The following is a 20,788-nucleotide window of genomic DNA, read 5'->3' as shown; positions in this document are numbered from 1 at the left end:
CTGAACAGCCTTAGCCTCTTTAGCCTTTCCTCAAAGGGAAGTCGTCCCATCCCCTTTATAATTTTCGTCGCCCTTCTCTGAAACCTTTTCTAATTCCACTATATCTTTTATGAGATGCGGCGACCAGAATTGAACACAATATTCGAGGTGCGGTCGCACCATGGAGCAATACAAAGGCATAACATCCTCATTTTTGTTTTCCATTCCTTTCCTAATAATACCTAACATTCTATTTGCTTTCTTAGCCGCAGCAGCACACTGAGCAGAAGGTTTCAACGTATCATCAACGACGACACCTAGATCCCTTTTCTTGGTCTGTGACTCCTAACATAGCAACGTCATGCAAGGTTCCAAAATTCGGATTCCTCTTTCCCACATGCATCACTTTGCACTTGATCACCTTAAATGTCATCTGCTATTTAGACGCCCAGTCTCCCAGTCTCATAAGATCCTCTTGTAATTTTTCACAATCCTCCCGCGATTTAACGACTTTGAATAACTTTGTGTCCAATAACTAATTCTTAATCTACAGAAGGACATTGTAACCTATTATTATTATTATTAACATTTGTATAGCGCTGCCAGATGCACGCATCGCTGAACATCCAACATAGAGAGCGACAGTCCCTGCTCAAAAGAGCTTACAATCTAAAAATAAGACAGACAAAACAATTAAGGACAAGGGAAGTACTGGGTGAGAAGGAACAAGGGGAGGGCAAATTGAGTAGTGGCTAGGAGTCAAAAGCAGTGGTGAAAAGGTGGGTTTTTAGCATAGATTTGAAAACAGGTAGAGATGGAGCTAGACGTATAGGCTCAGGAAGTCAATTCCAGGCATAAGGTGCAGCGAGGGAAAGGAACAAAGTCTGGAGTTAGCAGTAGAGGAGAAGGGGGACGACAAGAGAGATTTGTCCAGTGAGCGGAGTTCACGGGGAGGAATGTAGGGAGAGATGAAAGTGGAGAGGTAATGGGGTCTGCAGAATGGATGCATTTAAAGGTCAGTAAGAGACGTTTAAACTGCATGCGGAAGCGGACAGGGAGCCAGTGATGTGAATTGAGGAGTGGGCTAGTGTGGGTATAACGATTTTGGCGGAAAATAAGTCGTGCTGCAGAATTTTGGACAGACTGGAGAGGAGAGAGATGGCGGAGAGGAAGACCAGTGAGAAGTAAGTTGGAATAATCCAAGCGAGAGGTGACAAGGGTTTGGATAAGGGTTCTGGTAGCGTATTCAGAAAGGAAGGGGCGAATTTTGCTAATGTTATAGATAAAGAAACGGCAGGTTTTGGCGATTTGGGTAACTGTCTAGTAGGCAATTGGCATGTGCATATTTTGTCAGTAGTGCTTTAACTGAGCTGGTTGTTAGTATCTTGAAGGACGACCAGATTCTGTCTGCCTTGATGTGGTCCTCGTTGATTTCACATTCTTGTAGAAAATATATGAGTGCTTGTGTTGCAGCTAGGTTTGATCTTATTTTTATTGTTTTTTCCTCGAAATACTGTGCGAGATTGTCTGCTGGTTTTTCATTTGACGTTAGTAGAACTTGTGTGTTCAGTACGTTTTTGATTAGTTCATACATTTTTTGTGTGTTTCTCTTTTCTGGACGCATGTATGTGCTGTAGTATTCCGCTTTGGCTCTTTTTATGATGTGTTTTTACTTGCTTACGGCTTTCCTTCATGTGGTTTTGCTCTTGTCTGATTTGTTTTTGACCATTTTCTTTCCAGTTTCCTGAAGAGTTTTCATCTCTAATAGTTCCTCATTGAACCAGAGGCACGGTTGTTGTTGCCTCTTTGTTTTCATTTTAAGTGATGCTATTATAGAGCTTTACATTTATGTTTAACACTTTATGAGTCTTTTCTTAGATACAGTGCACATCTGGTGTATAAGTATTTGTTTCTGACTTAATTTAGATTTTATCAACCCTCTTTTATGGAGTACAGTCCCTGTTTTTTTTTATTTGTTATTAAGAATCACTATGCACTATGTATTCAATATTATAATGTTCTGAGCACTTCATATGTTCTATTTTAATTATGGTATTTTATGTTTTAAAATGGCTGTCTCTGTATAGATTTGATTTTATGCCAATTTCTTTAAATGTTTTATCACTTTTGTATATATTATGGTCTCATAAAAAGAATTCTATATTTAAATTATAGTTTTTTTACTTTATATGTATACTCCACTATTTATGGTGTTTTATAGTTTTATTTTTTTCTATATTTATATCTATATTTTTAACGTTTTATTGTCAATACATATGTATTTATGAATTTTATATTTTACAGACTCCTGATGCAGGTCTGGTGGCTGAAACACAGGCCTGTATCGAGTTGTGCCTTGTTTTGAATTATTTACACCATCACTGTCGTGTTTTACTTCACTGTCATCTTCGCTGTGTTTGTTTGCTTTTACCCAGGTATACATTACAACAGTCTATACATGAAATAAGCAAAGCTGGCAATAACAAATGAAATGCAGTGCAATCAAAATAACTGTACACCAAGCACAAAAAAAAAAAAGGTTTTTGATCATAAAGAATGCCAAAATATTCTTAAATTTATCATATGATTTGAACATTTTTAAACATAAGCGTTTATTTAGAAGTGAATTATAAACTGTTAAGCAAATATACAATAGAATATTGAAAACTATGAAAATTTTAGATATTTATTGAAGGTAATTAAATTTATGAACTACTGAAACTGGTAAATGACATAAAAGACATCCAATCATGACTGCAGTGGATGATTTCTTTTAAAAGTTGGCTACCAAATGTTGGTGCTGTTTCTACAGTAAATTTATATGCATACGCTGAGGATCTGCCACCTGCTACATTGCAGATGAGTGGTAAAGATGTAATATTTTTATTTGCATGTGATGAATAGATGAAGACCTCTGAAATAGTAGATCTATGCTGAAGTGTTCTGAGCCGGAGTGACTTTCCCGTGCTCTTTGATCCAGACTCTGGCTCAGAGCACTTTAAGCGTCATTTGCTGATTTGAGCTTAGACTACATTGCTTCAGAGCACTACTTCTTTAGCTGAATCTCACTACCATACTTGACAGATTTTATGATCCGTGAGGCAGGCAGTCATTCCGCCAAAACACGGGCCCATGTCAGGTTCTCTGACAATACATGGTCTTTTAAGATCATATGTGGTGCAATAAACATTTCTGAATTGAATATATATACCCTTGAAATCCTGACTTATTTGCAAAGGTTCTGTGTCCATCCCTACTCTGTTTTGTGCTTAGGGCTTTTTTTCTGGTTGCTTCTTTTGTAAAGATTAGGGTAAACATATAAAAGAATATTAGATTTTAAGATAAGAAGCTTTGTAATAATTTAACAAAGATGTAAAAGTAAATAGAGCAAAGTTATTTACCTGTGACAGGTGTTCTCCAAGGACAGCAGGCATATATTCACATCTGGGTGATGTCATTAAATGAGCCTGGTGCAGACACTGCCATAGTGCATCGTCACTTTAAAATTTCGAGGCAGTGCCCCCATAGTGCATGTGCCTTCCTGCTAGATACTTGAGTGTGGACCAGCTGTATAATTTTAAAGCTAAGATGACAACTCCAAAGGAGGCAATAGGTATGCGAGAATATATGCCTGCTGTCCTTGGAGAACACCTGCTACAGGTATAACTTTGTTTTCTCCGAGGACAAACAGGCATATGTGGGACACACTAGCTGCCAGAGTCACAATGTCAATTAATTTGGTAATTGAAGCAGAAAGTGAGGCTGGCAGAAAAAAAAACGGCAGGAGGGTGGAGGTGACATTCAAGTAGCTTGTCCAAACCAGCCAGGAATGCTGCTCCAGAAAGTAGTGAGCAAAGTGTGGACTGAAGACCACATTGTCATCTTGCAAATTTCTTCAATGGAGGCACAGTGGAAATGGGCTACTGAAGCCGCCATGGTTCTTACATTGTGGGCAAGTGACACGGCCATGAAGGGTCAGCCTCGCCAGTGAATATGTGTAGGTGATACAGTCAGCCAGCCAAGTTGAGACAGATTGGGAAGTGCCATTACCAAACGTACTGTTGAAAGATACAAAAAGTTGGGAGGATTTACTATGAAGTTTAGTACACTCTAGATAATAAGCTAGACCGTACTTACAGTCTAAGATATGCAGTGCTGCTTCTCCAGGTTGAGAGTGTGGCTTAGGGAAGAAGACAGGAAGTACAATGGATTGATTAAGGTGGAACTTCAATACTACTTTACGAAGAAATTTGGGGTAGGTTTCAGCAGGTCTGCCATAACAGCTTGAAGTTTGTTTACTCGTCTGGCAGAAGTGCTACTAAGAACAGTACTTTCCAAGTGAGGAATCTCAGACAACAGGCATGGAGTGGTTCAAATGGAAGTTTCATGGGCTGTAAGTATGACATTAAGCTTCCATGCTACCAGATGTGGTTTGGTATGAAATAAACCTTTCATGAATTGAATTATCCAGGGATAAACAGAAACTGATTTATTATCTACCTTTGAATGGTAAGCATTAATAGCACTCAAGTGTACTCCAAGTTAGTTTTGAGGCCAGAATTAGAAAAATAGAGGAGATACTCCATAAGGGAAGGTAGAAAGCACATAGTAGGGTCGAATGATCTGGCTGTACACCAGAGGGAAAATCATCTCCAGTTAAAATGGTAACATTTTTGTGTAGAAGGTTTTCAGAGGCTAGGACACCGTCTGGAAGATCAAAAGAAGCTATGTCTGTGCCTTCAAGAGCCATGCTGTAAGGGTTAGGGAGCAGAAGTCCGGATGCAGGAGGGACCCTTCGTTTTATATTATCAGGATAGGAAAGTAATCTAACCCCAATCGTTCCTTGGATGTTAACTCTAGAGGACGGAACCAGATCTGACGTGGCCAGTAGGATACAATTAAGAACATGATTCCTTGGCCTCAACTGAGATTGAGAAGAGTTTTCCGAATAAGAGGCGGAGAAGCGAAGGTAGTCTATCACTGGGGCTCCCCCACTGCTGGAAGATTTGACAAGCCACATGCATGCTGAGGGGCCGTTTGTGAGGCTGAAGGACAATTTGTCTGCCACAGCATTTTGTTTGCCTATTAGGTAAACAGCTCTGGATTGCCTGTTGACAGAGGAGATAAGAACCTGTTGCCCCTTGTTTTTTCAGATAATACCCGGTTGTCTGTGTGAACAAGAACTGATTGAGAAGGCGGTCCTGGAAAGTTGAGGGCATTCCAGACTGCTCATAATTCCAGGAGATTGTTAGGATGCCGTTTCTCCCACAGGGACCAAGAACCCTGTATATGACGGCCATTGAAATGAGCACCCCAACCTACCATGGAGGCGTCTGTACTAAGAACTTTGTAATGTGGAGGGAAATGAAACAGAATTCCCTAGGTGAGATTTTGTGGCGCCATCCACTACTGTAGAGAGTGGCGCAGTTGCGAGTAACCCGAATATGGGCTGAGAGCAGCTCTGTAGCTCAAGACCACTGAGAAGGGCAAGTCCACTGAAATATTCTGAAGTGGAGCCAAGTCAATAGTGTTACACGAAGCCATGTGGCCAAGTAGATGGAACATCTGATGAGCAGAAACTTGGTTGGTACCGGAAATCTGAGTGGAGAGATGCACTATATTGTCTACCCTCAATTGTGGGAGAAAGACTCAACCTTGAATAGTGTCCAGGAGATCCCCGATGAACTGCAAGATTTGAACAGGTTGAAGATGTGATTTGGAGTAATTTACTACAAATCCAAGGAGGTCCCAGCTCCAGAAGATGCATGGTGAAACGAATGGAAGTCTGTACCGACTACCGGGAGGGTGCTTTGATCAACCAGTTGTCAAGGTAGGGGAAGACATGTATGCCCCACATGCACAGTGTTGCAGCTACCACTACCAGCCATTTTGTGAAAACTCAAGGAGCTGAGAAAGTCAAATGGCAAGACTTTGTATTGGTAATGTAGAGTTCCAAAACTGAAATACAAAAACTTCCTGTGAGCAGGAAGAATAGGTGTGGGTGTATGTCTCCTTTCGGTATAGAGAGCAAAGCCAGTTGTTGAGTTGGATCATGAGAAGAAGTGATCCCAAGGAAACCATACAAAACTTTTCTTAGAGCAGGTATTTGTAGTATGATTTTCACTCAATATTAGAAGAACAAATCCTATGGACTCTTAACAACTGACTAACTGGTAAATTTCTAAACAAATTATAAGGGAAAGAGGTGGAAAAAATACTGTTACATTTTGGTAGTTTTCACCCATAGTAGATTGAAGGCTAGGGGTTATTCTAGTTCAGTTATAAAGGTGAATTATAAGGCTAAATATGTGCAAAGTGAAGCTCTTTTGCAGTATTTGGGGGTGGGGGGTGGAAATCATATCCAGGATAAATTGAAGGCAGTATTTCCTTATACTACTCTCACTTCTGTAGTGGTATCTTTAACTTATAAATTTTGGGATGTGTTGAAGGTTCACCAACGTTTTCAAGAGATGCCCTTGATTGCTTATCAGAGAGGACATACCAATGGTGAACTTTTATCATGTATGAGGTTGGATTGTTGTAATCAGGAAGAGAGGACACAGGGACACACCACCTGTGGGAAGTGTTAGTGGTGTGTGACAGCTATTACAGGTCCCACGTGGGAAGTACCACATTATGGCAAGATCACTTCTAGGGATAATACTGATTATACTTCTAGGAATATTGCTTATGCTATCCAATATTCCTGTGAACTAATCTATATTGGTAAGACTTCCAGGTAGATAAAGTTTCTGTTAGATGAGCATAAATCTAGAATAGTATACGGTAATAAACAGGCATTGCTGGTGTCACATTGGTTTGAAAAGGGCCATATTGCGGATTGAAGGGGGAAAATACTGATTCTTTACTTAATTTTAAAGAACTCTATTTTCTTACTAAATACAATAGCTCCAGGAGGTTTAAATCTAGAGATTGATTAGTCTTTACTAATATGACTTAAGAAGCTAATCTAATTTGTTGAAGACATTTCTTTTATTTTTGCTTGGTTGGGTAGTCTTTTGAGTGTTTGTATAAGGGTGGTGCTTAAGGGGTAGGCGCCATCTTTGAAGACAATAATGGACGCTGAAATTTTGTAGGAATCAACATAGGTATGTGAAGGGGAATTTTTAAGTGGGGACTATACAGATCTGAGGGATATGTTTTTTTGATTGCTTTATATTTATAATTGGCAGGACCGAACCCTGACAAAGCTTTGCTAAACATGGCATGTTGGCACAAGTCCTAGAAGATCAAAAAAAGTGACGTGATAAGTTTTGATATTGTAAAGTTTTTAATTAAGTTAATAAAGGTGTGGGTTAAGACAACTGTGAAAGTAATTTGGAAGCTGATGAGATGAGTGAGCCTTCTGCTGCCTGACCACCTGGCGAAAAGGCTCGGCCAGTTCTGTAGGGAGTGCATCAACCAAGTTCGACAGTTGCCGTATCGAGTCCCGCAAATGCACGCTCGTGAAGAGCTGGTAAGACTGGATTTTGGTGGCGAGCATAGCGGCCTGGTACATCTTCCAAGAGTTCTAGCCTCTCTGCTTGGGGGTTCCAAAGCATAGTCTCTAGTACTCCTGGCTCTCTTGAGAGCGGAGTCCACCACCATGGAATTGTGGGGTAACTGAGACCCCATCAACCCAGGTTCACCGTGGATCTGATACTGGGATTCAGCTTTCTTCAGGACCATGGGGCCAGAGGGGCTGACCAGTTTCACATAAGGGCTTCCTTCAGTACCTTATGCAAAGGAACTGTCACAGCCTTTTTAGGTGGAGAAGAATAATCCAGGACCTCGAGCATCTCAGTCCTGGGCTCATCCTCAACTTCCACAGGGAAGGGAATAGCCGTAGCCATTTCCCGGACAAAAGAGGAAATGGACAGACTCTCCGGTGGAGATAGTCTCCCTGCTGGCTGAGGGGAAGAATCAGAGGGAATTCCAAAGGACTCATCAGAAGAGAAGTACCTGTGATCCTCTTCTGACTCCCACGAACGCTCCTGCTCAGTATTGGATAGAACCTGAGTCAAGGTGCTTCGACACAACCTGCCTCGATGCCGAGGAATGATGTCCTCTATGGCGATGTCGAGAGGCCGATGCCCGGTTCGACTATGGCGAAGCTCCCTCCACCAACATCTAAGGGGAGTCGACCTGGGTGGCAGCCGACGTGGATGCCACAAGCAGCATCGTGGTCGGGGACCTCACCGCAGGCGAAGGGCCAGACACCGCTGCAGCAGCAGGTACAGAAGGCGCAAGCACCCCCAACACAGAAGCTGTCGTAGCAGTCCCTCTAGAAGCTCAGGAAACAAGGCCCAGATGCACTCGTCGAGAGCCGCCATCGGAGAAGGCTGTGGGGTTGGTGGAACAGGCGGTGTCAGAATCCGTGGAGGCTCGGGAGCAGGTACTGGGCTGCTAGGAGACTGACGTATTAGCACCTCCTGTATCGAGGGGGAGCGATCCTGTCGGCGCCGACGCTTCTCGGGTGCCGACTCTCTCAACATCCTGGAGCTCCTGGTACCGTGAGTAGGTCTCACAGCAGCCATTATCTTTCTTCCCCACGTCGATGCTCCTGTCGATGTCGACGCTGCTGACCTCGGCACCGAGGTCGATGTTGAAGTACCGGACTGAGCCCCAAAACGTTTTTCTCGTTGGGCTTCTTGAGACGCTTGGGTCCATTTCTTCATACGAAGACAAAGACTACAAGAGGCTGGGCTATGGTTGGGCCCAAGGAACTGGATACTCCAGGCGTGGGTATCGGTACCTGAAATAGTCCGGTTGCACCACGTACAACGCTTGAAGCCACTGGGTGTCTTCGATGACATGGAGGGAAAAACGGCTTCGGTGAAATCAAACAACGTGCTTGTGCCAAAAAAGAGAAGGGCACAAAAAGGAAGAAAACCCAACCGTGCGGCCTAAAGGAAAAGAAAGTAAACTTAGAGGAAAAAAAAAAATACTAAAAGTAACTACTGGGAAATGTTTCTTTTTTTTTTTTTTTTTTTAAGAAAATGACTAAAATAATAAAAGAAATAGTCGTCAGACTCTGTTCCTGGGCCAAGAACGAGGAGAGCAGAAAAAATCCTGTCACCTCTTTGTGGACAAAAAAAGAACCGAGGAAGCACACTTACGCGACGGACGGGAAGTCATCTGTGCATGTGCGGTGCGTGCGATTTGCGTGCTAGAAGACTCTAGCAAAACTTTGTTTTTATTTTGCTGGCAAAATGCCGATTCCTGGGCCAACGCGGACGTCGACCCACATGTGAGAACAAGCAGCCTGCTTGTCCTCGGAGAATGCTTGCTTACACTGAATCCTGATAAGACCAAAGGTATAATATTTTTAAAAAAGGGAGTATATTCATCATCCAGTTCTATTTCTATTGCTGGTGTCCCAGGGAACTTTGTGTCATCTTTAAAAATCCTGAGCATAATCGACTCTTATTTGTCTTTTCAAAAGCATATTTCATCCATTATCAGAAAGTGTTTCTATAAACTTAAAAGTATTCATTCTATAAGAGCCCTACTAACAGAGAGAGCTTTAACTGCTAATCTCGCTTGTTCTTATGCATTTAGATTATTGCAATTCTTTATTTAAAGGAATTCTTTTACAGATATTCAATGTCTACAGTTGACACAAAATACTGCAGTAAAAAGTTCATTCAAAGAGAAAGAAAATTTGACCTTGTCACCCTGCTTTTACAGAAGGAACATTGGCTTCATATTAAGCATTGTATACCTTTTAAGCTCCTTATGTTAGCTTACAGTACTTTGGTTTACCAGCTTTTCTATCAGCTTCTGATACCATACTGTAGCCTATGAACCTTATGTTCATCACAACAAAATTGCCTAATTATCCTTACTTTCCTTGTTGTATTTCTGGATACTATTCGTGCATCTATTTTTAGTGTTACAGGGCCAACCCTTTGTAATTCACTATCTCAAAACCTACAATTAGAATCTTAGTATTTGTCATTCAAAAGACAACTTAAAGCATATTCATTTAGAGACGCATTTGGTGGTTAAAAATGTTTAGTTGACAGACGCAGTTGTGGCAGCTCAGACCAGGGCTGGAGAACTTGAGCAGTGCTCTACTTTTAATTTTCTTTTATTTTGATTAAACGTCTTTTCTAAGATTTTATTGTACTTTTATTACTGTAAACTGCCGTGAAGGCATTTCCTTTGGCAGTATATCAAACATGAATAAAATTGGAAATTTGAAAATGGAGATGTACTGAATAGTAGTATATTTTACAATTCGGCCAAATAAGAATAATAAAAAAATGTTATTCAGCCAAATATGAATATCAAATATGAATAATTGGCATTGAGCGTTAACATAAACAACAAAAGAAGCAATTGGAGATCAAGATTATTCGTATTTGAATTTAAATCGCTATTTGGCTAAATACGAATGAATTCAGGGCACAATTCTAGGCCTAATCGAATATGAATATTTGGTACATTCCTACTTGGAAACTAGATGACATTCTCTTGGTTTTGGCTTGATATCAAATATAAGGCCACTCATCCACTCTACTAGTTAAATAAGATGTTAGCCAATTATAGATCTATCTACCTTTTGGGATCTTGTCAAGTACTTTTGACATGAATTGGGAACAGGAGACTGAGCTTGATGGACCTTTGGTCTGGTCCAGTATGCTATGTTATGTTATGCTATGCTATATGATTCTTATATTGTGGATTACAAACAATAAGTCCTTTTTGGGAGAGTTTACAATTGGATATCTAGTGAAGGAGTGACCTAGTGGTTAGAGGACTGGTTTTGATATTTTTTGTGTAAACTGTGTTACAATGTGGTAAAAGTTTTCCTTGTTCAGGCCCTTCAATCAGTTTAACAATCACATCAGAAGAGCTCCTTACTCGTGAGAATGCAACATACAGTTGCCCATGTGAGAGACAGAGTGACAGTGTGTTTTACAGACAGTGTAAGAGAGAGATACACAGAGTGATTGAGTGTGTGTGTGTGATGTGTCTGTGTGTGATGTCTGTGTCTGTGTGTGTGTGATGCGATGTGATGTCTGTGTGTGTGTGTATGTATGTATGTATGTATGTATGTATGTGTGATGTGTGTGAGTGACAAAGTGATTAAATGTTTGTCTTCCCTTCTGTTCTGTGCACTTGCCTCCATTGATGTTCGTACCTCCCTGTATATGATTGTTTGTTAGAGATTCAATCCACTCCACTTCCCTCCTCCAAGTTCCGTTCTGTCTGATTGGTTCTTCATTGACAGTGAGAGCCAATGAAATGCTGAACTACAGACTTACGAACCCCTATACTGCCACAGTGCCATGGAGTCCGCTTCAGAATGCTGGAGGTGCTTTTTATTATACAGGATAGCATTTCTTATGTTTGTGATCCCACTGTTTTTCAGTTACAACAGTGTAATAGCATTTACAGAGTTTCAAGTGGTTGAGACATGCTATTTTATTGTACCTTTCTGTATACAGGCCTTCTGACATCAGCATGTCATGCCCAGCAATTGACTAGCCTAATGGTCAGTGCAGTAGGCTGAGAACCGGGTTCAGTTCCTGCTGCCGCTCCTTGTGACCCTGGGCAAGTCACTTAATCCTCCATGGCCCCAGGAACAAAAAAAAGAACTTAAGACTGTGAGCTCACTAAAAACTGAGAATGTACCTTATATTTATTTTATTTTACTTTTTATTTTTGGACCCCGCACTTTCCCACTCATGGCAGGCTCAATGCAGCTTACATGAGGCAATGGAGGGTTAAGTGACTTGCCCAGAGTCACAAGGAGCTGCCTGTGCCTAAAGTGGGAATTGAACTCAGTTCCACAATTTCCCAGGACCAAAGTCCACCACCCTAACTACTAGGCCACTCCTCCATGTAAACCACTTTGGTTATACCACAGAAAGGTGGTATATCAAATGCATTACCCTTATCCCTTACCCACGTGTCAGTGGTTCTAATTCTGTGCTATGATAGTGTGAACCATCTTGTCCATAATCCACTGTCCTATGCTATAACTTTCTTTCATCTTTACGTTTAAGTTCACTTCTCCTTAACCATTCATGAGTCATGTTTTGATCTATTTGTGATTGTTGGTATTTCTGCTTTGATCAACATTTTCCTTGTTTGCTGGACTGATTCATTAAAAGGGATTTCCCTCTTGTTTTGCAAATCTTGGTATTTTTCTCTACATGTTCTGATGGAGTCTCAGTCATTCTTTCTGTTCATTACAATGCTTATCCATGTTTAAGGATGGAGACTAACTGAGGTCATTCATTTTTGCATTCCAGTACTGAGTATTTAGTTCTGTTGATACTGAAGGTAAGCCTAGACACCTATAAAAATAGCTCTGTGTATAATTTATTTCTATAAATTCCATACCCTCTTACAGATTACCTAATGTGCATAATTGAGTTTTCTTGTTCTTACATCCAATTTTTCAAAAGAAAATTTAGGACACCAAATATATATGAAAGCATAAGAATTTCAAAGTGATCAATAGCTCTTATCTACTCCATGCTGTTAGTATTTTTCAATATCAATTTTCACTCTGAGGAGATAGCAGTTGGACTGCTTTAGATATTGGTTCTATGGGATAAGAATAGCCAAAATGGGGCAGACTGATGGTCCATCTAGCCGAATATCCTGCTTCCAACAGCGGCCAATCCAGGTCACAAGTAACTGGCGGAAAACCAAAGAGCAGCAACATTCCATGTTACAAATCCCAGGGATAACAGTGGCTTCTCCCATTTCTCTCTCAATAGCAGACTATGGACTTTTCCTCCAGGAACATGTCCAAACCTGCTCTGCTTAGTATTTTGTGAGCAATACTGTACAGGAGTTAGTATTATCTGCAGTGATATATTTTTCCTAACATCCAGGAAAGAAAGGACACACTTAAGGAAATGGACAGAAACAAATGCAATCTACAAAAGCTTGAGTGCAGGGCAGCCAAGTTTCTTTTTTTTTCCCCAAAAGTTAAGCTTATTTGAATTTGTCAAACAGACAAAACCTGAAATACAACAAGTTGACTTACAAACAAATAAGCTTTAAAGAAACCCCCTTCCCCGGTCAAATACACATTCTTCCCCCCCCCCCCCACAAATCAAGTATAAATCAAAAATCAACAACTAACCCCCCCTACAACCCCTAGTGCTATGGAGAAAAAGGCGGTAACGCCATAGTAGATTATAAAAGAGTCCCTAGGTACAAGGTCCAGGTTGCATAAGAATCCCAATAAGCAATGATGATGGGGCAATGATAGGTATAAGAATATGACAGGCAATGATGTAGCCATTTCGGAGGGCAGTAAACTTAGACATCTGATGAATATATGCCAATTTCTTCAAGATAACCTCGAGGCCTAGCAATGTGGGCTGCTTCCATGTCGCTACCAGCACTAAACTGCTAGCCATGAATCACCAGTTTATGGGTTGCTGGCTTCACCCCATAAGGTTTAAAATGCAGCAATCTGCCTTCAAGGGGTAAGAAACTTGAGTAAGGCTGATAAACTCCAATACCATAGTCCAGTATTAGCTGTGCCTTTGGGCAGGTCCACCAAATATGGAACGTATCTCCCACTTGATCGAACTGCCTCCAACACAGGGCAGAACCTTGATGACCTGGCAGCTAAGTCCAAAGAAAAAAGTACACACTGGCATTGAAATATTAATATGTGCCAAGCAGAAGCTTCAGGGTGATCATATCTGGTGATCTAAAAATAACTAACCAACGGAATAAAGAAAGTAGCCAGATCCACAGAAATGCTAGGATGTGAAGAGGCATCCACCTCTGCATAGATCACTGGTGAAACCTTACCTGGAGATAATGGAGCCCAAATTCTGTAGAGAAGACCACAGGACTTTTTGTGTAGAGTCTGCATCATTTTAGTTACAACCCTGCTAACAGGCAGACAAAAAAAAAAAAGACAAAAAGACAAAAAGGTGGTGCCTAGAGAAGCAAAACAGACCAGACACAACTCAATACGAGAAAGGCAGAAGATGCTTAGAAAATATGATGGGGGATCTTTGATTTGCTGAGAAAAAAGTGTGAGAAAGAAGATAAGACCATAAAAGGAAGATGCTGCAGGGAGGATGAGAGAGGGGAGACATACAGGAAGGGATCAGAGGACAAGTCAGTTCTGAATATGTAGTAAACCAAGGTGATGGTGGTAGGACGTAACAGTGCAAAGGCTGGATTCTCAGCAATTGAAGTGGTGAGGAATCATTGGGTAATGGAGGAACAGTTACTTTTGAAACACATTGCATTGCTGATCATGACATTTTTAAAAATTAAAATGTGACCCTTTCTGAGAATGGGAAAACATTTCTAAGGCCTAAGACTATAAAAAATATGGCAATTGAAGCATTTGCTGGTAGGGAGGGAGTGTGAGATACCAGACAGGGTTGAGAAAGAGAACAGATAGCAGAGGGCAGTCGGAGGCCCCTACAATGGATGCTACAATTTTGGAGGAGGCCCGACCCCCCCAAGTGGCTACACGACTTATATTCCGCCATTGTCGCTATGCTCATATTAGCCCTCTCCTCAAGTCACTGGCTTCCTATCCGTTTCCGTATACAGTTCAAACTCCTCTTATTGACTTATAAGTGCATTCACTCTGCAGCTCCTCAGTACCTCTCCACTCTCCTCTCTCCGTACACTCCTCCCCGGGAACTCCGTTCACTGGGTAAATCTCTCTTATCTGCATCCTTCTCCTCCACCACTAACTCTAGACTCCATTCCTTTTATCGTGCTGCACCATATGCCTGGAATAAACTTCCTGAGCTGATCCGTCAAGCTCCATCTCTGGCCGTCTTCAAATCTAGGCTAAAAACCCACCTTTTTGATGCTGCTTTTAACTCCTAACCCTTACTCACTTGTTCAGTACCCTTATTTTATCATCCCCACCTTAGTAATTCCATTTTCCTCTTATTTGTCCTGTTTGTCTGTCCTAATTAGATTGTAAGCTTTGTCGAACAGGGACTGTCTCTTCATGTTCAAGTGTACAGCGCTGCATACATCTTGTAGCGCTATAGAAATAAGTAGTAGTACACCACTGGTTAGAAGATAAACAGACTGTATGGAACTACTGAAGGACCTTGCCCAAATGGAGAAGCGTGAATCAAAATGGCTGGTGAATTTAAAACTGATGCACATAAACAACCTTAGGCTTATACTACACTAGGTTCTGTAGGACCTTGCAGTCATTGAAATCCTCAACTAAGTGTGTGGCAGCTGTCAAAAAAAGTAAAATAATGTTCGGAATTACTCAGAAAGAAACGGAGAAAGAGTTATTCTAATACCTCTCTGTAGACTGTTGGTGTGACAACAGATAAAGACAGGACTCTTCAGCTTGAAGATAAGACAATAGAGGAAACATACAGAGAGTCTGAAAAATTCTTCATTGAAAGACCCGACGTGGCCACGTTTCTCCATGTCGGGTCTACTTTCAATAAAGAATTTTTTAGACTCCAGGTCTTTGTTTTCTCTGATGTTGGTTGCTGGGGACTTGAGGAGCCTCTTCTCGTGTCGCGCACAACAGAGGGAACATGACAGAGGTTTATAAATCATTAGTGGGATGGAATAGATACATAAGGAATGGCTACTTATACCTTTAGACTGTTAACAGGACTAAAGGACACATGCAGAATACGTACAACAAACTGGAGAATACTTTTTCACTCGTCAAGCAAACTGTTGAATCTACTGCGAGACAATATGGTGGAGATATCTAGCACAGCTGGGTTTAAAGGGATTTACACAAATTTCTAGATCAAGTCGCAAGTCTCTATTTCTTGATATAGCCAAACAGACCTCAGAAAGCTACCACTTATCCCTGGGAAGGAGTTGCAAGAAATGAATCTATTTTTTGGGATCTACCAGGTACTTCCTATTAACCTGGACTGACTGCCATCAGAGATGAGATGCTGAGCTTGATGGACCTTTAATCTGATCCAACATTGCACATTTCATTTTCTTATGAAATCGGGGCCTAGTATGAGGCTACAGTCATTATCTGAAGTAACTAAAGCGACAGTCCACTATCAAGAGAAAGAAAGCAAGGCCGGTGTTAATTCTCAACCCTTCTACCAAATGGGAAATTCATTCAGATCTACTGGAGCTGAGCACTGCAGTAAACAGGATCTCCAAGCTGATAAGTTTTATGCCTTGTTTATTTCTGAATATTTCACTGTTGGCTGTGTGATGTGCTTTAAATGTTTCTACTACTTATTTATACCTGTATTGCTTTGTTGTAATTGCTTCTTTGCTGACTGGATATGCACCGGATTTAGAAAAAAACAACCCCCCCCCCCAAGGCAAAAAAAACTTGTTTCCCTATCAAAAAACATTTTTGCTAACTTTTTTCTAGCTATTTGGTCTTTCTACACTATAGTTTCTTGGTAAATTCCTGAAAATTAGTGGCTTTTACCTTTAGTAAATCTTTTCTATTTGGACCTCTTTGACTTTTATAAGAGATTTGGACCTCTTTGACTTTTATAAGAGAAATTTGGGATTGTCCTCCTTTCAATCTCTAGGGCTTGAGCACTTTAAATCCCTCCCAGCCTCCCCATCACTCCCCCAGGGCTGCATAAACTTACATAGTTTTCCTAAGATACACAGCCAATAGACTTCATTAAGGGCCCTGTTTACTAAGCAGTGCTAAGGGCACGTTAGCACTTTTAGTGCACGCTGATTAGAACATATGGGCGACTAACATTTAGTGCAAGCTAAAAATACTAGTAAACAGGTTTAGTAAACAGGGCCCTTAGTTTTCTCAAAGTAAGTGTGCTGCATGGCTCTTATCCTAAGACAAACCATTTGAAGCCATAGACATTCACTTCCTCACAAGATACCCCTGAGAAATGCCTTCTATCAAGGAGAAAATATTCTTTCACTCGGCAAATTTCTCCTATTTGTTTTAAAAGTATTTCCATGTAACTTCATTGAGTTGTCCTCTAGTCTTTGTACTTTTTGAAAGAGTAAAAAAAACTGATTCACTTCTACTTGTTCTGCACCACTCAGGATTTTGTAGACCTCAATCATATCTCCCCTTATCTGTCTCTTTTCCAAACCGAAGAGCCCTAACCTCTTTAGCCTTTTGTGATATGAGAAGAGTTCATCCCCCTTTATTATTCTGGTCGCTTTTCTTTGAACCTTTTCTAGTTCCGCTAGTTAAGCTTTGAACCTCTTTGCTGGAGGATGTAGTAACAGCCGTTAGCATATCTGGGTTAAAAAAAAAAAAAGGTTTGGACAAGTTCCTGCAGGAAAAGTCCATAGTCTGCTATTGAGACAGACATGGGGAAGCCTGGCATTAGTAGCATGGAATGTTGCTACTACTTGGGTTTCTCCATTTTGTTTGTATGGACAAGTGCATCACAGTTTCTTTTGTAGACTACAAGGATATTTGGCCATCCTCTTTTTGATTTTAACTTCCAATCATCTATTTTTGCAAGATTTAGAGGACCCCTGAAGAAGGCTTGCATGCTGAAACACAGCTCATATAGGGTCTGATTTCTTCAGTTGCATTGAGGTTAAACCAGTTATGAATAAACAAAGGTGATGGACTCCATCGTTGGCCTATTGACATTTTTTTTTAATGTCGAACATTTTTTGCTTTTCTTGCTTTGGATTGTCTGTTGTCTTCTTTTGAAGATTTTTTGTTTTCTTCTTTTTTGTGAAAAATAGAGGCAAAACAGCTAGCGCTCATAAAATACAGATCGCCACCAAACCACCCCAGAAAAGAACACAAACAAAAATAAAAAGGCCAGACATATAAATCAGACTGACAAAAGTATATGTAGAAAAAATAGCTAAACATGTAAAGCAAGGAGACACTATTTTCAGATATATTGGGCAGATGAGGAAGCCCAGAGGTGGAATTGCAAGACTTAAAGATTCTTATGAACAATGTGTGGACAGTGATGTAGAAAAAGCAATGTTCACAGAAGAAAATCCTGGATAAAGAGCCCAAAAAACTGACAAAGACATTATGTGGGAAAATAAGAGATACCACAACATTCATGAACATGGGAGAAGCCACTGCTTGCCCTGGGATAGGTAGCATAGAATGTTGCTACTAACTGGGGTTCTGCCAGGTATTTGTGGCCTGGATTGGTCACTGGTTGAAGCAGGATACTGGGCTACACGGACCATTGGTCTGACCCAGTATGGCTATCCTTATGTACTTAAGTTTTTATGAACAATAACTGGACAAAGCTGTGGGGCCAGATAAAACATCCTAGAACAGAGACAGCTCCAAGATGTTCTGGCAGGTTTCCTAAGGGATGCACTGAACAAATCCTTTGAGACTGGAGGGGTTCCATGGAATTGGAGAAGGGCTGACGTGATCCTCTTCATAAATGGGGTAACAAAAAAAAGAGGTGGGAAACTACAGGCTGGAAGCTTCACATCAGTGGTGGAAGTCAGAGACGATACTGAAGGATAGTGAATTTTCTAAAATCAAATGGTTTACAAGATCCGAGGCAACATGATTTTACCAAAGAAAGGATCATGCCAAATAAATCTGATTTCTTTGACTGGGTGACCAGAGAACTAGATCAAGGGTATGCGTTGGATATGGTCCTCTTAGGACTTCAGCAAAGCCTTTGATACTGTTCCTCACAGGAGGCTTAATAAGGGGATGGGTCCCTACGGCGGTGAAATGGATCAAAAGCTGGTTGACTGACAGATGACAGAGGCTGGCAGAATTCACTCTGAAGTAAGTCTATATCTTTGTGAGTGATACAGGAGAAAAAAAGTTTGCCTTTTTGAGGACAGCACAAAGATTTGCAACAGCATGGATACTCCGGAGTGACTATACCACATGAGAAGTAATCTACAAAAATTAGAAACATAGGCTAAAGCTTGGTAGTTAAAATTGAATGCAAAGAAATGAACAGTGATGCAGTCTGGGTGCAGAAATCCAAAGGAGCTGTACACGATAGGAGAGATGCTGAAGTGCACAGAACAGGAAAGGAACCTTCGTGTCTGAGGATCTCAAGGTGGTGAAACAATGTGATAAGCTGGTGGTCACAGCCAGAAGAATGCTAGGCTGTGTAGCGATTCTTAATAAATTCAGCACCAACAATCTAAGTGAAGGAGGAGGCAAAATGTTTATCAAAATAATAAGCCCAGTTCCTATTATATCTTATCAGAGCATATTTTGAATCACAATTATAGTTTATTTATTTAGATTTTGCTCACACCTTTTTCAGCAGTAGCTCAAGGTGAGTTACATTTAGGTACTCTGGATATTTCTGTGTCCCAGGAGGGCTCACAATCTAAGTTTGTACCTGAGGCAATGGAGGGTTAAGTGACTTGCCCAAGATCACAAGGAGCAGCAGTGGGATTTGATCTGGCCACCTCTGGATTGCAAAACCTGTGCTTTAACCACTAGGCCACTCCTCCACCCCAAAGAATCTTGTTACTCTTTGGGGTTCTACATGGAATGTTGCTACACTTTGAAATTCTGCATGGAACCTTGTTCTTTAGAATTCTAGAATCTTTATTTATTAGATTTTGCTCAGACCTTTTTCAGCAGTAGCTCAAGGTGAGTTACATTCAGATACTCTGGATATTTCTCTGTCCCAGGAGGGCTCACAATCTAAGTTTGTACCTGAGGCAATGGAGGGTTAAGTGACTTGTCCAAGATCACGAGGAGCAGCAGTGGGATTTGAACTGGCCACCTCTGGATTGCAAGACCGGTGCTCTAACCACTAGGCTACTCCTCCACTCCACTAGTTCTACTATTGGATCCATCAGATAAGCATGCTTCAACCACAAGGCTAATTTCTCTTGAGCCTGGCAAAAGTATAGTGTAAGCACGAACAAGGACCTACAAGGAGACTTACCTTGAGACAGCCAGTGGCGAAACATGAATTCATGTCGGTGTAATGCGTCTCCTTAATGACTTTTTCAGTGCCTTTTATGAAGGTTTTTGATGAAGCTAGCTAAGAAGTGATATTAAACTAAATACTTGGATTAACCTCAGCTTATGATCAACTGTATTTAAATCATGTACTGACTTTATCATAACCTTACTCTGTAAGCCACATTGAGCCTGCAAAAAGGTGGGATAATGTGGGGTACAAATGCAATAAATAAATAAATAAATAAAACAAATGTGAAAAAAATAGAAAACGTTACACTGGATTGATGACGATTACATGCTCACCCTACACTTCTGCCAGGCTCAAGAGAAGTATGTTCTGATAGGCTGTGTAGACTACTACTACTTAGCATTTCTATAGCGCTGCCAGGGTTACGCAGCGCTGTACAAGTTTAAACACGGGGAGGGACAGTCCCTGCTCAAGAGAGCTTACAATCTAACGGTAACAGACTACGTAGTCAGTGTAGGTATCATGAATGGGGAAGGTGGTTAGGCGCCAAAAGCAAGGGAGAAGAGATGGGCCTTGAGTAAGGACTTGAAAATGGGTAGGGAGGGCGCATGGCGTATGGGCTCAGGAAGTCTGTTCCAGGCATAAGGTGCTGCGAGGCAGAAGGGGCGGAGTCTGGAGTTAGCGGTAGTGGAGAAGGGTACAGATAGGAGTCATTTATGGCAGTAGAGAGGCATAATCAGCAGAAGGAAGGAAGGTGATAATGACCCTGTACAAGTCACTGGTGAGGTCCCACTTGGAATACTGTGTTCAGTTATGAATTCCATATTTTGCTAAGGATATAAAGAAACAAAGCAGTTCAGAAGGCTGCCACCAAAACTGTATGGATGTCTGCACCATAAGACATATGAGAAGAGATATAAATCCTAGACAAAAGAGACCAGGGTGATATGATATAGATATTTAAATAATTGATAAGGTATTAAATAAGCAGATAA

General features: G+C 41.0%; 1 protein-coding gene and 1 long non-coding RNA gene across 4 annotated transcripts in view; both read right to left on the bottom strand.

Moving 5' to 3' along the window:
- Positions 1 to 20,788, bottom strand: part of TAOK3 (TAO kinase 3) — a 188,713-nt gene that overhangs the window by 49,521 nt on the left and 118,404 nt on the right. The window lies entirely within an intron of this gene.
- Positions 1,206 to 20,708, bottom strand: LOC115481105. The gene is made up of 3 exons (XR_003943889.1): positions 20,696 to 20,708; positions 19,976 to 19,978; positions 1,206 to 1,299 (listed from the first exon to the last, which is right to left on the bottom strand). It is a non-coding gene; the product is annotated as an uncharacterized LOC115481105 (long non-coding RNA).

The sequence above is a fragment of the Microcaecilia unicolor genome, chromosome 11, assembly GCF_901765095.1.
Source record: "Microcaecilia unicolor chromosome 11, aMicUni1.1, whole genome shotgun sequence".
Lineage (NCBI taxonomy): Eukaryota > Metazoa > Chordata > Amphibia > Gymnophiona > Siphonopidae > Microcaecilia > Microcaecilia unicolor.
The sequence above is the reverse complement of the archived record's forward strand: the minus strand, read 5'-3'. Positions and strand labels throughout refer to the sequence as shown.